The sequence below is a fragment of the Pinus tabuliformis genome, chromosome 1_1 (genome assembly GCF_031772625.1).
Source record: "Pinus tabuliformis cultivar Carrire ecotype Pingquan chromosome 1_1, CPIR1, whole genome shotgun sequence".
NCBI lineage: Eukaryota > Viridiplantae > Streptophyta > Pinopsida > Pinales > Pinaceae > Pinus > Pinus tabuliformis.
In genome coordinates this window covers 59,115,520-59,133,982 of record NC_142297.1, presented here as the reverse complement: position 1 = coordinate 59,133,982, position 18,463 = coordinate 59,115,520, and positions in this window count along the sequence as shown.

The window sequence follows — 18,463 nt, the reverse complement described above, 5'->3', positions numbered from 1 at the left end:
ATTTTGAATTAATGTTATGGGATCATGATGAGAATTTTGTGAGGGAAAATGAATCTGATCATGTTCAGAGGGCTTTCCAAGGTAGTGAGGACCTTCTATAACCATTAGCAAGGGATGAAGTGCATCAACTTCTTGACAAGTATTTGGATAGTGAGATGATAAACCATAGAGATCAAAGTATATAGGAAAATTGTCATCGAGTGGGTTGGTAAGAAAATTATAAGCTAAATGGCAGTCATCGAGATCGGAATTATGATCAGAAGGATTGATCAAAGCATAGTATTCTCGATTATAAGATAATAAGGATAAGTCAATCTGAATAGTTTAGCAAATTCTATGAATAATAGAATCATCCTCCTCGTGTGATGAATGTAACAAATTTTTTGCTTGTAACTAGTTACACACTGCACTAGAATCTTAATTGTCGAAAGAAGTGCAAAGGAATGTCAGTATAGAAAACACATGAAACCAGTTAGGATACAATGAGTGAAGAAGAATTTGATTCACGGAATGGCTCATGCTTTCACTAGCACTCAAAAGGATTTCAGGTGCATTGAAGAAAAATATTAGTTGTATAACATTCACAAGAAAAACTAGGAACTGACTATTCTAAAACGCATCTAATAGACATGATTCCTTTGGCCAAATATATTCTTTGAAATGATCAACTTTGCAGTTCCATGCTTCTATGAGAGATACACACTCCAAACTTGGGTTAAGTACAAGAGCCTTACATGGAGATGAATAAACTGAAATAAAATCTTGAATCCAACTAGAAATCAAATCTTGAAAGTTTGAATGACTATATCCAAAATACCAAACATATTTCAAGAAGGGATTTACATCTAGTGAAACCATGAAAAGTAAAAAAAAAATACGAGAAAAATTAGGTCTGAATTAGTTCGGGGATCTTACTAGAGTTGCTAGATCCTAACATAACCAACAACATAGGTTGAAGTGGCTCGACTTCTTGACGAGTCCCAAATATTTCAAGGATTGTAAAATTATATTTTGAATATTGAATCATATCATGCATGGTGTGCGAATAACTACTACTAGTAATTCCAATAGGATCACTACTAACTGGATGGCAACTATCTGTGTCACTAATTTGACTAGATTTTACAACTTCAACAACCAGTTAAATTAAGTCTAAAGATTATTTTAATCACAAATCTAAATATGTATGAGTCAGAGAAATTTCATGAGCAAGATGGTTTAAAGAGTTGTCCTCATGCAAAACTGAAAATAACAAAGAGTAGAGTGGATACTTAATGATTTGATTGTTTCCTTTTTCATCATGGCTGACTTCACGACCTTGTGTCAGTTGAAAATTAACTCATCAGATAAATAAATTGAATAGCATGGAGTGGATGCATCAGAAATAGTAGACTGCAAGGGATAGTGAGATGAAGAGGAAGTTTCTATAAGAACATCTTCTTTGGTTGGATCAGTTTCCAGATCTAATTCTTTCAAATCAAAATCTTCTCGAGAAACCAAAAGATCAACTGGTGCACTTGGGAATTCATCATCGCATATGTCAATGAAGTCATGAATATTAGAATGATCGTTTCCAAAGGCTATATATTTTGTTTAGGAAAATAAACTTCATTTGATTGACTACCAAGATTAATAGATTTAGAATCAACCAAGAATGGAAGGGAATCATTCTGGATTTAAGACATCTGTGGTTTATATCTTCTAATTTAGTGACCGGAGAACCCACAGTGAAAATAATTTTCCGTCAACGTTTCAAATCCAAATAGGGATCCATCATCGGGAAATTCTTGAATGATGATAGTAGACGAGCTTGAATGAGGGTATTAAATAGTTTTTAATAGTTTGAAATGAGAAGATTAAATGGGCAGCTCTTCTTGCTATCTTCACCCTAAATTTTTCGAGTAAAATGATTTCACTCCATGTATCCCCTCTGCATAGGGAAATGATTCTGGATTTAAGACATCTGTGGCTTATATCTTCTAATTTAGTAACCGGAGAACACAGAGTAAAAACCATTTTCCGTCAATGTTTCAAATCCCAACAGGGATCCATCATCACGACATTCTTGAATGATGATAGTAGAAGAGCTTGAATGAGGGTATTAAATAGATTTTAATAGCTTGAAGTGAGAAGATTAAATGGGCAGCTCTTCTTATTATCTTCACCCTAAATTTTTCAAGTAAAATGATTTCACTCCATGTATCTCCTCCACATAGGGAAATGATTCTGGATTTAAGACATCTATGGTTTATATCTTCTAATTTAGTAACCGAAGAACCCACAATAAAAACCATTTTCCGTCAACGTTACAAATCCCAATAGGGATCCATCATTAGGATATTCTTGAATGATGATAGTAGAAGAGCTTGAATGAGGGTATTAAATAGTTTTTAATAGTTTGACGTGAGAAGATTAAATGGGCAACTCTTCTTGCTATCTTCACCCTAAATTTTTCGAGTAAAATGATTTCACTCCATGTATCCCCTCCGCATAGGGAAATGATTCTGGATTTAAGACATTTGTGGTTTATATATTCTAATTTAGTAACCGAAGAACCCATAGTAAAAACCATTTTCCGTCAATGTTTCAAATCCCTACAGGGATCCATCATCGAACATTCTTGAATGATGATAGTAGAAGAGCTTGAATGAGGGTATTAAATAGTTTTTAATAGTTTGAAGTGAGAATATTAAATGGGTAGCTCTTCTTGCTATGTTCACCCTAAATTTTTCGAGTAAAATGATTTCTCTCCATGTATCCCCTCCGCATCCAGATCTAGTGCTTCCACCCAGCGTTGCATGGGGTGCCATTGGTAAAATTGTTTTTAAGTTTTTAATGTTATTTGATTTTTTTGGATTTCAAAAATATGAATTGAAATTATTTTTTATGAGACAAAAATTATTACAACATTGTTTAATCATGATACATATATGGTACCTGTAAGACCTAAGGGTCTACCCAGGAATAGGCACCCTGGAAGAGACGCGGAGGGTGTCGTTGCTGAGACTAAGAGAGTTCTCCACGTCATACATAGGAACTTGGAGAGATGAATCACCAGGTACGTATGGCAGCAGTAGAGGATCTACTAGAGGTAATGCAGATATGTTTGGTAGGAGTAACACGAGATTGGGTGCGGCTTTTCTGACGAGTGGATACTACCATCATATTCTTTTGAGATGCACATCCAGGGCAGGGCCCACAGATATAGATTAGAGATGTCCTGATATTTTTGATATACATGATTGGGCTTAAGCCCCAATTTTGTAGGACATTTTTGTCCCAATTTTGTATAATCGTTTGAACATATAACATCTATCTATATACAGATGGCTTCATGATGTGACGACCATATATATAGATGATTTTTATTATTTTTTATTTTAATGTGATGAATGATTAATATGCAAATCTAATGCTTGATTAGCTATGGAATCAGCAAATGAGTCTTTTAATCATGGAATATGAATAAATATGATAAAATAAAATGTTGTTTGTAATAAACACACTCTCAGACATTGGCAATATAAATAAGGATCTCTCACACGATAAAATTTGTTTAATTGAGACAACACCAATTGTGAATCTAAGTATAATACTAACGAATCAATACCAAGAGATATTGCTTCCAAAAGTAAGTTAACAACATCAATATATTCGGCAACCTTGTTTGAAGTAAGGTTGATACATATGCCTCTTGAAACCAACAACTGACTAGATGGAGATTAAATCACCCAAGTCGTGGAAGCCAAATTATGGGTATGTCGACTAGCACCATCGGCGAACCCTAGATATACCAGATCATCCATCGATACCTGCCAAAGTAGATCAAAAATATTGATATCACTATGAAACCTATATACAGATATGCACAAATATATACAATATCTACAACCAAGCAAATTCTAGGCAGAAGCCTAGGCATAATTATTTTTAAGATAAAGCCCATTTCTAGGCTCTGCTAGCTCGTTTCCATCAAAATCAACCAATTCGTAAGCTCCTTTTTCAAGAAACTTTTAATGATAAAATGATCGTACCACGTGGATTTGAACTTACCTACCCCTGAGGCATCTTTTTCTTGGTCATGAACTAAGACGAGGTCACCTTTAAAGAAAACCCTGGGATGCACAACCTGATCATATTGGACCTTCACTCTCTTTTTATGAGCTTCGTTAATTGTGGCTGCATTTTGATGTTGTTCATCAAGATGTTCCAAAAAACCAAGACGTTCTTCAAGGTTGGAAGTGTCTGGAATAAGTTCTACAACTAGTTTAAGAGAAGTAATTTCATATTCCACAGGGAAGATCAATTCCAAACCATAAACTAGTTAAAGAGTGAAACCTGTAGAGGTCCTAACCGACATCTGGTATGCCAAGTGGATCAAGCTTTATTAATTGTAATTTGTAGGATAAATTTCAAGGATTTATTCACGGCTTCCACCTGACCATTCGCTTGAGCATAGTAAGGAGATTAATGCTCCTTCCCGAAACCCAACTTGAGAGGCAATTTAACCATCATTTGTTCTAGAAATGACTACCATGGTCAATGACAATCTCCTTTGGAATACCGAAATGAGAAATGACTTGGTTGAATAGAAACATGGTTGATATATCACCATCATTCGTAAAAGTGGGCATGGCTTCAACCCACTCAGTAAAGTAGCCCACTGCTACAATAATATACTTATGACCCTCTAACAAAGGCGAGCTACAAGTTGTAAAATCAATGCCCCAGTTTATGAATTGACCGATGTAATAACAGGAAAGAGAAGAGCTAGATGAGTGTGCATATTTCGATTATAAACCTAACAAGGATGGCATTTTTTGACCACTTCAACACAATCTTTGAAAATCGAACACCAAAAATAACTTGCACGCAAGACTTTTTGGGTTGTGGTAAGCCTAGATAGATGAAAACCACAAGATCCACTAGGGAAATCATTCAACACTAATTCAACTACTTATAAGGTTTAGCAACGTCTAAGGATTGAATCAAGCGCATGACAATATAAAGTGTCACCAATAATAACATAAAATTTAGCTAAGTGACGCAATTTTCTTCGCTCATACTTAGAAAATGTGAGAGGAAAATTCGAAGTCTAAAGATATATTATAATATCTCCATACCGAGGATCTCATGAAGAAATAAGGAAAAGATGTTCATCGGGGAATTATTCCTCATAAACCATTTCTTCTTCACAAGGAAACTTTGAGATTAATCCTGCAAATACTAAATATTTCTTAAATTTGGCTGACAAGAAATCGAGATCGAATTCTTGTAAAATAACAATCCATCTGTTATATTTTCCCACAATCACTCACCTATTAAGAAAAAACTGAAATGGGTTGATAGTAGCTAAGACAAAAAAAAATCTGAAAAGAATATAGTTTCGAAGTCGTTTGATAGCATGAACAACTACCAAAGCGAATTTATCTATAGGGGAGTATCGTAATTCAGGACCTACCAAGCCTTGGATTAGATAATAAATCACATGCTCATGGAGAGCATTGCTTTCCTGAACTAGAACCATACCAATGGTTGATTTTCCCGCGGCGAGATATAAGAGGAAACCCTTGCTATAATCGGGTGGACTTAGTAAAGGAGCAAAGGTCAATGATTTTTTCAAATCATCAAATGAGCATTGAGAAAAATCGTCCCATAGAAGTGGAACTCATTTTTTCAGAAATCTCATAAATCCCTTTATGATCTCAACATAATTGATGATAAATCTCCTCAAAAAATTGGCTTTTCCTTGGAGACTTTGAAGTTGGCAGATGGTAGAAGGGGGAGGAAATTGAAGTATTGCCTCAACTTGAAAGGATCTATGTGAATCCCTTCATTGGATACTATGAATCCTAATAACCGATTGGATGTGACAACGAAAACAAATTTATTCAGATTCAACTGGATTTTATAATGATGACATCGCTCAAAAAATAATCGAAGATTATGACGATGATCAATTCTCTTTCAAGAAAAAGCATCTAGATCATCCAAATAATCTTCGATGATATGTTTGATATCATGGAAAGCATGGGACATGGTCCACTGAAAATTTGCTCCAACATTTTTAAGGCCAAAAGGCATCTTTTTGTATGCAAGGGTACCCCAGGCGCAAATAAAAGTTGTCTTATGTTGATCTTCAAGACGGATAGTAATTTGATTATAACCCAAGAAACCATCCATGAAGGAGAAAATATCATTTCCTACACATTCATTGATAATTTGATCAATCAAAGGTGTGGGGAAATTATTTTTTGGACAAGCCTTATTTAGAACCCTAAAGTCTATGCATACATGGATCATTCCTTGTTTTTTTATCAACTGGGACATATTTGAGACCGACTCAGTCAATAGAATGGGGTATATGAACCCTACCTTAAGCATCTTCTCAACCTTAGCTTTTATAGACACCGCTTTCCTAGGGTTTACCGACCGAAGTTTTCGTCATATAGGCTTCGCATTCACGTAAGTCTTGATCTCATGCTAGACTATTGATGGATCAATTCCATGCATTTCCTCATAAGACCAAGAAAACACAACACGAAATTCTTTAAAACGATCGGTATAAATTTGAATTTCTTCAAGGGAGAGCTCGAGTCTGATGAAAACATTCTCTATTATATTGGTATTCCTAGAGATGTTCACCATAATTGTTTTCGAAATGACAAACATGTTACCTTCGACAAAAATCTGTGTTGGAGCCAAAGGGTTTAAAATTGTGTGAACACCACTAGTTGATGAAGGGATAGACAAACTTGATTTTGCTTCATGCAAGTCTAGGAGAAAATATGACCGATGATGCAAATCATCCCATGGTCTTTCTATACCCATCATTTCTTCCGAAGATGGTAAAAAAATATCAAGGCAGTCCATAGAAGAACTAGAATCAAGAGTCCAAGTTAGAGCCACATCTCCATTCAAATCCTCTGGTGGAAGAGTAGGATTGGAATCTACAGTGTTAACAATAAATTGGTAAGCCATTTCAGCTGCAGACATGGGATATGACATTCCACCGACTTGCCCTCCTTCTTATGTGGTGGTAGAAGAGGGTAAGGGCTAAGGATCCAAAAAATAATGAGTTCTAAAGAACTCTTTTCGAGAAGGGGCTTTGGATGATGAAATGGCATTTATTTGAGCAATAAGAGAAGGAATATCAAAAGTACCTGTCAAAGAGGAATACATTCCAAATCCTAAATTCTCAACAAGCTGCTTGGGATTGTTTACCAAGGGAACCGAAGAATCAAAGGATGCATTGGATTCTTTTAGAGAATAATCCATCTGATCAACATTAACAATTCTCCCTTCATGGGGAAAGCACAAGATGCAAAATAATGATGATACAATGGAATCCATTTCACAAATCCAATTTTGTCCCAATATAACATTATAATCCAAATTTGCATCAACTATTTCCACCTCGATATTGACCACCTTGCCCCCAACACAGATGGGAAAGGCTAGAATAATCCCATGTGGCCTATGAGAATGACCATCAAATGCAGTCTAGAGCGTAGGTGAAGGAACAACTTGAGGTGGTATGATAGATTTCCAACATGCAATCGACATGACACATGTGGAAGCTCCCTCATCAACTACAGTTCAAAAGATATTGGCCTTTCAATATGTAGATTTAATTTGGAAAGCCATGTGATGAGGCAGTCTCTTCTTAATATTTGACATGTCAAATGTAGCAATAAGAGAGTTCTTCGGATCTATTGCCCCGATCATAATGAGCACCACATTCCTTTGTGATGGAAACAACTGGAGTAACTCTAACACCGACATCACACGAGGACTTTGAGATGGATCTTCAAAAATGGAGCAGTTCTGGGTAGCCCTAGCATTAGGGTTGGTCGTCAAACATTTTACAGAGCCCTTCAGCATCCGAGGTATAGGCTCAACTGTGAGCCTCTCAATATGGAGCGACTCTAGAACATCAGGAGCGGCCTTAGCCTTAGAGGATTATGGTTCACCGTAATCATGTGATATTGTAGCAACATCAACATGAGAACTCATTTCAAGTATTATATTTCACGCCAGGAAACATTTGCTTCCCTTGGGGCAAAGGATTAGTTAGAACATCCTTAGAGCTAGAAGAACCCTGCTGCACTAACAAGCACTGAGCATCCTAAATCTTAGGGAAAATATTACTTAAATGGTATCCATTGCACAATTTTCAAGGAAAATTAACTTTATTTTTGGACTCTTTTTTACCCTTCCCAATATTATTATTTGGTTTGTTCGCATTACCCTTTCCATCCTTATCTTTCTTCTAACCACGTCCCTTTTTCTTCCCATTGGATTGTTGATTTCCTTTGGGGTTAGAAGATTGGACAATGATAATAGTTGACAATTGATAAGGCATAAGCACTAATGACGATGCCCGAATCGAAGAAGCAACTTGTAAAGACAATTGTTTTAATTGAATTAACAAGTTAGTCGTGTTGTTATCGATCAACCCAACTATCCCATCGGCCTCGCGACCTGGCTTCGGTTTGGCTAAATCGATCTAGGATCGAGGAGCATGAGGAAATACATTTTCAAGAATCCCATATTGAGAATATACAAGTTCTGACTGTTTGGCTCTAAAGATAGCTTATTCTTCAATATCCCATAGAGTGATACATCCTTATAAATGTCTGGTTGTAGAGATTTTAAAAACCATTCGAGAAGGAATTTATTAGGAATATAGGCTTTGATGAACCTCTTCCTTCTTCACCATTCCTGGATATGGTAAAAAATGTGATTTTTCTTATCTTGTTGGAGATTATCCAATATCTCAGTTCCAACATCATATCAAATGGGCAACTGAAAATGGTTCAAAAACATAGTATCCAATTCACCAAATGAAGCAAAGGTACCCCCACTAAGCTCTATATACCACTTAACAACATTTCTAGTTAAGGTGTGTTAGAACAATATCAACATGATTGAATCATCAATTAGAGAGTTAGATGAACACCATAAATGGAATGTTTTTATATGGTCAGCTGGATCCTCCCAGGAATTTACTTCGAATTTTGGAATATCTGATACAAGTTTGGTGGGAACTGGAGGCCAAGCCAGATTATCGAATTAGATCGTTTGTCAATTTTGGAAGATTTGGTAAATTAGGGTTTCCAGGAACGGTAAGCATGCGGGAGCTTGAGAATTCCACCCACTATGATTAGGATTCCCAATATTTTAAAAAGAATATCCTAGATTTATGGAGATGCCAAGTTGCCAAGGATTGTTCGTAGAAGAAACTGAACCATAACAAAAACTTTTGGGTCTAGAAAAATTCAGAGTTTGACCACCTCCTGCCGAAAGGTTACCAAAACCAGGAAAATTTGTTAGCCTCACTCCCACATTAAAAACAATAATAAGTCAAAAATTAATTAAATCATGAAAGTTGGATTTAATCCTATTTTTCTAGATTGGGTTTGTTCCTCATAGATAGGAGTTAATTTAGGTCTAGTTGGTTGATAGATTCTCTCCAACTAGTTAGGCTCTTAGATTAGTGTGTGGTTGAGATATTTTCTCATCTAAATTGTCCAAGATAGACACACTATCTTGAGAAAAATTTCCTCATGTAATTATATTTGTATCATAAACATTATTTAAATAATGTGAATGAGAGGGATACACTGAGTCTCTTTGGCATTTTCCACCATGTTTATGTCTCTGATATTTTATGTGTGTTTATTTTAATCCTACATGTGGTATCAAATCTGGGGTCGAATCGAAGAATCCAAAAAGGCTGAATTTTCTAGGGCAAAATTTCTTTCATGCGACTTTCATTTTTTCCAAGAGATTGGATTTCTCAAGTTTATTCTGGCGGCTAAGGGAAAAATTTGTAATTGTCACGTTAGGATCAGAAGTGTTAATTGTGAATCCAGGTAGAGATGGAAATGCCCATTCCAGGTTAATGATGGACTGCAAGAAGTTTGATAAGTTTTTCTTCCCATTGCACACATTTCAAGTTGTGGGGTTAAATAAATATGCCTTGATGGAGTGATTTTAGGAGAATGTAAAGGTTCCTTGCAACATTGGTTAGTTGAACTCCCTCTTGAATGGGAGTTGAAATATTAATCCATATAGGAGATGGTGACCTACATGGAGATGGTAAACTCAAAATGGCTGATGGATTGTCCATATACCCAACCCTGTCCATATTAGGAGAGATTTCCAATCTACTAACTAAACAATGACCTTTTGCAGCTGCCATGTGAACTGACCTCATGCCCATAACTGTTGAATTAGATAAAATCATGTCATGGCTAACAGTCCTCATACCACCTCCAAACATAGTGCTAGCTAAAAATAATGACATAATCAAAAGTGAAGTTTTGGGAGTGTGCACCTCAAATTTGTAAAATATTCTACAAATATATTTATTGAATAATGGACAAAATATTACCTTAAAACCCTTCTACCAAGGATTCATTGGCTTCAAGTGTTTAAGCATGCGCCTTGTATTTGCAGTGATATCCCTTGGGCTGTATTTAAGCACAAAGAACTCCAACTAGTTCCAGTTCCTTCACTTCTATTCACAAGGACCATTGGAATAATTGGCACATACCTGAGCCACAGACAAAATACCAATGTAAACTGATGCTTGCAGTAAGGCATATATATAACACAAATCCTGATGTACAAGACTCCCCAGAGTTATAAAAAATTCCTAAATCCCACAATTCGTCATCCTTCTATACCTTCCTATCAATTTATGTAGAATTTATGAATATATTAATTTGTCATCCTTGTGCATCAAACTACTTACCACGTCGGTTCAATTTTCAGTGCATCTTCATTCAAGTAGTCCAAGAGTACATCATCCTCTTTTGTGAACAAGAAGCATGTTATTGGTGACAGGCATGTGAAAACATATTGAGCGTTAGCATGATATTTTCCACCCTATCATAAATGACCCACCATAGGCAAGATGTTTCATTTAGATGTCAGTATAAATAACAGTGGTAAAGATCATTAAGATTTCAAAAGAAACTAAAGAGAAACTTCATGTGCAACCTTTGTTGTTGTTGTTGCTACTTTTTTTACTGCAATAGGTACAAATGCTGCAGTGACAGAGGATGCAAGCCTTGCTCCACAGTCAAGACTCACTCTAGAGTCTCTTTGAGAAACTATATGGCTCCAAATCAATTGATTGTGCTTGACTACAGTTGTTGGAAAAGAAGCAACCTCTTCATAATACAATCTAGACTACTCTATACAACTTTTTGTTTCTTGAATAAAAATGACTATGTGCTCTACCCCTCTTCTTCATGTGATTTGATAATAAGAAAGAGAATGTACAAATGTCATACTTGAACCTATGTTCAAGAAATAATTTGAAATTTCATCATCATGACTATCCTGAACAACAACCATTGACCCCTGAAACACTACCACCTAAGACATAGGAAAAGGTGTAGAACCACCAGAGGCAGACATTGTCAGCCTTCTAGAAGTCAACCCAATAGTTTCAAAAAACCCTTCTAATGTACTTCTCTTCCTCTTCTTTTTGTGTCTCCGCTCAATGCTCAATTGTCCTTCAATTCTCATGCCACCATTTTGGCATCCATCTTATCATTAGTGCCAACCCAAGAGATAGTAGTTCCAAGCATAGAAGAAGAAACAAAATTCAAAGGTTTGGCCATTTTATAAGGCACAAAAAGTTATAACAAACTCCCATCATTAAGGGTTCCATGAATAGGTTTGGGCACAACAAAGGGACAAAATGACAATTTAGACTTGGATTTTGCTTGAGGAGATACCCAGGGTAATGATGGATTGTGAAAAGTTTAATAAGTTTTTCTTCCCATTATACACATTTCAAGTTGTGGGGTTAGAGAAATATGCCTTGATGGAGTGATTTTAGGAGTGTAAAGGTTCCTTGCAGCATTGGTTAGTCTAACTCCCTCGGGAATGGGAGTTGACATATTACTCCATATAGGATATGGTGACCTAAATGGAGATGGTAAACTCAAAATGGCTGATGGATTGTCCATATACCCAACCCTGTCCATATTAGGAGCACTTTCCAATATACTAACTCAATAATGACATTTTGCAGCTGCCATTTGAAGTGACCTCATGCTCATAACTGTTGAATTAGAGAAAATCATGGCATGGCTGACAATCCTCATACCAGCTCCTTTCATTTATTTCGAGCATCAAACAATTACTAGTTGCAGGACTTATAGCAGAAAACTTGGAAGGAATTCATATGAGATAATAGTTTCAAATGATAAATTGAATCCATTTGCAACTGAATTAGTGATCATTAAGTGTCTCAAAAACTAGTGGTGTTAAAAAAGGACAAGGATGAACTACTGCTTTCAAAGGATAACTTGAACAAATTTTCTTGTAAGTTTCATTTTGATTGCGTAAGATTCTTTGTATCAAGTTATCTTCCCCTATTTATTTGTATTTTATCCCATTTTTCTAGATATGTATCAAGTTAGACACCAAGTGCTACAGAGGTTAGACAACTACATAACTAGAAACCTAGGTTGTTATACAGTGAGAACTTTTTACATATAGAATGCATGGTAAAAAAACATGGTTGACAATCTCATGAAATAAAGAGGTACATTAATGCAATTTAAGGGCACCCACTATGGGCAGAGGATCCAAGGTATAATTCATGATGCCAATGCATAGTTTTATGCATTGTAAAAAAATTATATATTGATGGCACAAACTTCAAATATTACGCTAAGGGAACAAGAGAAAGAACACCAAAACGTAATCATGAGATGATTGGATGTGTACCTGGATTCTCTACTATTTCTAATTTATTCAAAATATAACATCAATGTTGATATCTTTTTCAGTTTCTGACCATTAACATTGTCTATTTATGAAGACATGGGCTCCTATTCTGAAATAAGGAAGATGAAATAACCAAACTACAAGTATACCAACCGTAGGATCCATGTTCACCTCATCATCTTCCATGCTTTGGTGCTTCTGTGTTTATGTTGTTGATGTAGATGCATCTATAGCATGCATTCAGAATGAAATTAGTGGCAAGTTAAACCCTTGCATTCATAAAGAGACTATTACAACCCATAAACTCCAATTAAGGAAGTCTACTTCACCCTCGCAAATTACATTCCTATAGATTAATATCAACATTTTTTTAAAAGGTTCCATTAAACTTCAGAAGCATTGCACTGGGTCGGCAATATCATGCACCACAAGCAACCCAAAGCAACCCACTTTCATAGGCAGGACAGACCCTCCACGAGAAACAATTAATCACAAACACTTTAGCTAAGTTGTCCCAAGAAGGAACATCAAAATCACCAGAACCTACACAAGGAACAACAAAATCACCAAGATCTACACCTCGCACCGACTGCTTATTCATGCTTCAATAATTGATGTTTGTGGGTGGCCTGGAATGCCAATGCCTTCTACGCTGAAACATCAATATTACTTACAACCAATCCCCAAAGATGAAGTTTGCAGTAGTTAAAACCAATAAGTATTAAATTGTTGTGGAGATCATTTTCCAGTAAATGTCAAAGTAAAATTGAATAACAAATTATAATTATGACAAATTGTCTTAATTCAGCGTAATAAATATCAGCGATGAAGAGCTAAAAAAAATAGTAAAATACAAGCATTTACCTTCTTCTTCGAGATGCCTCTCCTCTTCCTTCTAGCAGATATTTGCTTTCAAAACCCTGCACACAAAACATGATCCTTAATAAATAATTATGGTTTGCGTTACTCTGAAGCATTAAGCAGTGAAATGGCTTCAAACCTTGGCAATGCATGTACACAAAAAATTTGGAAAAACAATGTGTGGGGACAAACTGATGATTGTTTTTTTCAAATGAAAATCACAATACAAACGGATGATTGTTTTTTTCAAACGAAAATCATAGTACATACTGATTATTTAATCAAACAGTTCTCTTCACTACAGCTATAGGTTTGTTCATCACCTTTGCAAGGTAATTCTTCCTGGCTTCCATGTCATCAGTGGGTCGTTAATGTTGTGTCCAGCAGGGCAACCCATGAATAACCTCATCACCTTGACATAATTGGTTGTGGTATCACGGGTAAAACGGTGGTACATGCCTGACGGGAGGACTATGAGATGCCATTTCTTTATGCAAAAGCGCATCCATTTCTCATCGTTGTCTAGGGTGTCAAACTTCCAGAACAAATCGCATCTCCTCCTGGCCATGGAGGTGCTTAGTGAAGAACTGTTTGATCTTATCACTCTATGGAAGTTAATTTTTGTTTAACATCAAGTTATTTTGGAGAATTTACACTATTAAAATATAAAACTCCTGCTATTAAAATCATGCTATAGTACCAGGCTTTTTTAAAACAACTAAAAAGCGATAATATAAATTTTTACTTTTTACCAAATATAAAGTTGTTGTGTAACAAGATCACAATTTTCCCAGACTACGAATTTCTTGTAGTCTTTCTTCAGGAAATCTTACTTTGGGAAAATTGATTCAGCACCCTGAATTTCTATTATTTTCCAAACAAAGATCTGGTATGTTTAGACTACAACATTACACAATAATAATAAATATAAAAACTCATAATGTAATCCAGAACCTGAAACTCCCATACATACATGTGTAAGCCGGGGCAAGGTAGAAGGACCAGAGCCAAAATCGAATGACAAGAAGCAAGAGTCTGTGAGCATGCAAGATTTCAGGAATTTGAATTTGCATTTCGATCGAAATCGTGTTAAAATGGCCAATGTGGTCATATTGTATAACCATGCACATGATGCAAACTTCAGAGACCTTCGAGGTGACGAATTTAAACAATAAGATCTACAATAAACCAGAAGAACCTAGATGGAAAAGTTTGCAATGCCTAAAAAAGTTAAAATGATGAGTGCAACAACCTCCAAAGAGAAGGACGCTTCAAACAACTATCTGAAAAATCTAGCCTTCAAACAACTAAAGTCGGCTTCAAAAGACACAGAGACAACTAACAGTGTCCAATTTGGAAATTTCTAAATGACAACTGAAATTTAAATGAAACAGCTTAGGTTTTTATGCTTTTATGTTTACTTCTCATTTAACGGCATAGAGAAGAATGAGTCATGGCAGAACCCTAGGTCAACAGGGAACCTGAACCTATTTTTACCAACGGCTATGGAGATGGTATACGCTGGAGGTTATACCATGCGGGTCTACTGTGGTGAAGGAACAACTTGAGGAGGTGTAATAGCTTTCCAACATGCAATCGACATGACACATGTGGAAGCTCCCTCATCAACTATAGTTCGAAAGATATTGGCCTTTCAATATGTAGATTTAATCTGGAAAGCCATGTGATGAGGTAGTCTCTTCTTAATATTTGACATGTCAAATGTAACAATAAGGGAGTTTTTCAGATCTATTGCCCTGATAACAATGATTACCACACTCCTTTGTGATGGAAATGACTGGAGTAACTCTAACACCGACATCACACGAGGACTTTGAGATGGATCTTAAAAAATGGAGCAGTTCTGGGTAGCCCTGGCATTAGGGTTGGCCGTCAAACGTTTTACAGAGCCCTTCAGCATCGGAGGTATAGGCTCAACTGTGAGCCTCTCAATATGGAACGACTCTAGAATATCGGGAGCAGCCTTAGCCTTAGAGGATTATGGTTCACCGTAATCATGTGATATTGTAGCAACATCAACATGAGAACTCATCATCTATACATTCGATGGATTTTACCCTTCCTGGTTGCCCCCTGTGGGGTTTCAAGTATTAGCTTTCACGCCAGGAAACATTTTCTTCCCTTGGGGCAAAGGTTTAGTTAGAACAGCCTTAGAGCTAGAAGAACCCAGCTGCACTAACAAGCACTGAGCATCCTAAATCTTACGGAAAATATGACTTAAATGGTCTCCATTGCACAATTTTCGAGGAAACTTAACTTTATTTTCGGACTCTTTTTTATCCTTCCCAATATTATTATTCGGTTTGTTCGCATTAACCTTCCCATCCTTATCTTTCTTCTTACCACGTCCCTTTTTCTTCCCATCGGATTGTTGATTTCCTTTGGGGTTAGAAGATTGGACAATGATAATAGTTGACGATTGAGAAGGCATAAGCACTAATGACAATTCCTGAATCAAAGAAGCAACTTGTAAAGACAACTGTTGTAATTGACTTAACAAGTTAGCTGTGTTGTTATCGATCAAACCAACTATCCCATCGGCCTCGGGACCTAGCTTCAGTTTGGCTAAATCGATCTTGGATCGAGGAGCATGAGGAAATACATTTTCAAGAATCCCAAACTGAGAATATATAAGTTGTGACTGTTGGGCTCTAAAGATAGCCTATTCTTCGGTGAATATCCCATAGAGTGATACATCCTTATAAATGTCTAGTTGTAGAGATTTTAAAAACCATTCGAGAAGGAATTTATTAGGAATATAGGCTTTGATGAACCTCTTCCTTCTTCACCATTCCTAGAGATGGTAAAAAATGTGATTTTCCTTATCTTGTTGGAAATTATCCAAAAGCTCAGTTCCAACATCATATCGAATGGGCAACCTAAAATGGTTCAAAAACATAGTATCCACTTCACTAAATGATGCAAAGGTACCCCCACTAAGCTCTTTATACCACTTAACAGCATTTCCAGTTAAGGTGCATTAGAACAATATCAACCTGAATGAATCATCAATTAGAGAGTTAGATGAACACCATGAATGGAATGTTTTTATATGGCCAGTTGGATCCTCCCAGGAATTTACTTTGAATTTTGGAATATCTGATGCAATTTTGGTGGGAACTAGAGGCCAAGCCAAATTATCGAATTAGATTGTTTGTCAATTTTGGAAGATCTGGTAAATTTAGGGTTTCCAGGAATGGTAAGCATGGAGGAGCTTGAGAATTCCACCCACTATGATTAGGATTCCCAATATTATAGAAAGAATATCCTAGATTTATGGAGGCGCCAAGTTTCCAAGGATTGTTCGTAGAAGAAACTGAACCATAACAAAAACCTTTGGGTCTAGAAAAATTCGGAGTTTGACCACCTCCTGCAAAAGGTTACCAAAACCAGGAAAATTTGTTAGCCTCACTCCCACATTAAAAACAATAATAAGTCAAAAATTAATTAAATCATGAAAGTTGGATTTAATCCTACTTTTCTAGATTGGGTTTGTTCCTCATAGATAGGAGTCAATTTAGGTCTAGTTGGTTGATAGATTCTCTCCAACTAGTTAGGCTCTTAGATTAGTGTGTGGTTGAGATATTTTCTCATCCAAATTGTCCAAGATAGACGCACTATCTTGAGAAAAATTTCCTCATGTAATAATATTTGTATCATAAACATTATTTGAATAATGTGAATGAGAGGGATACACTGAGTCTCTTTGGCATTTTCCACCATGTTTATGTCTCTGATATTTTATTTGTGTTTATTTTAATCCTACATGTGGTATCAAATCTGGGGTCGAATCGAAGAATCCAAAAAGGCTGAATCTGCTAGGGCGAAATTTCTTTCATGCGACTTTCATTTTTTCCAAGAGATCGGATTTCTCAAGTTTATTCTCGTGGCTAAGGGAAAAATTCGTAATTGTCACGTTAGGATCAGAAGTGTTAATTGTGAATCCAGGTAGAGATGGAATGGCGATTCCAAGTTAATGATGGACTGCAAGAAGTTTGATAAGTTTTTCTTCCCATTACGCACATTTCAAGTTGTGGGGTTAGATAAATATGCCTTGATGGAGTGATTTTAGGAGAGTGTAAAGGTTCCTTGCAACATTGGTTAGTTGAACTTCGTCGTGAATGGGAGTTGAAATATTAATCCATATAGGAGATGGTGACCTACATGGAGATGGTAAACTCAAAATGGCTGATGGATTGTCCATATACCCAACCTTGTCCAGATTAGGAGAGATTTCCAATCTACTAACTAAACAATGACCTTTTGCAGTTGCCATGTGAACTGACCTCATGCCCATAACTGTTGAATTAGATAAAATCATGGCATGGCTAATAGTCCTCATACCACCTCCAAACATAGTGCTAGCTAAAAATAATGACATAATCAAAAGTGAAGTTTTGGGAGTGTGCACCTCAAATTTGTAAAATATTCTACAAATATATTTATTGAATAATGGAAAAAATATTACGCTAAAACCCTTCTACGAAGGAGTCATTGGCTTCAAATGTTCATCATTAAGCATGCGCCTTATATTTGCAGCAATATCCCTTGGGTTGTATTTAGGCACAAAGGAACTCCAACTAGTTCCAGTTCCTTCACTTCTATTCACAAGGACCATTGGAATAATTGGCACATACCTGAGCCACAGACAAAATACCAATGTAAACTGATGCTTGTAGTAAGGCATATATATAACACAAATCCTGATGTACAAGACTCCCCAGAGTTATAAAAAATTCCTAAATCCCACAATTCGTCATCCTTCTATACCTTCCTATCAATTTATGTAGAATTTATGAATATATAATTTGTCATCCTTCTGTAT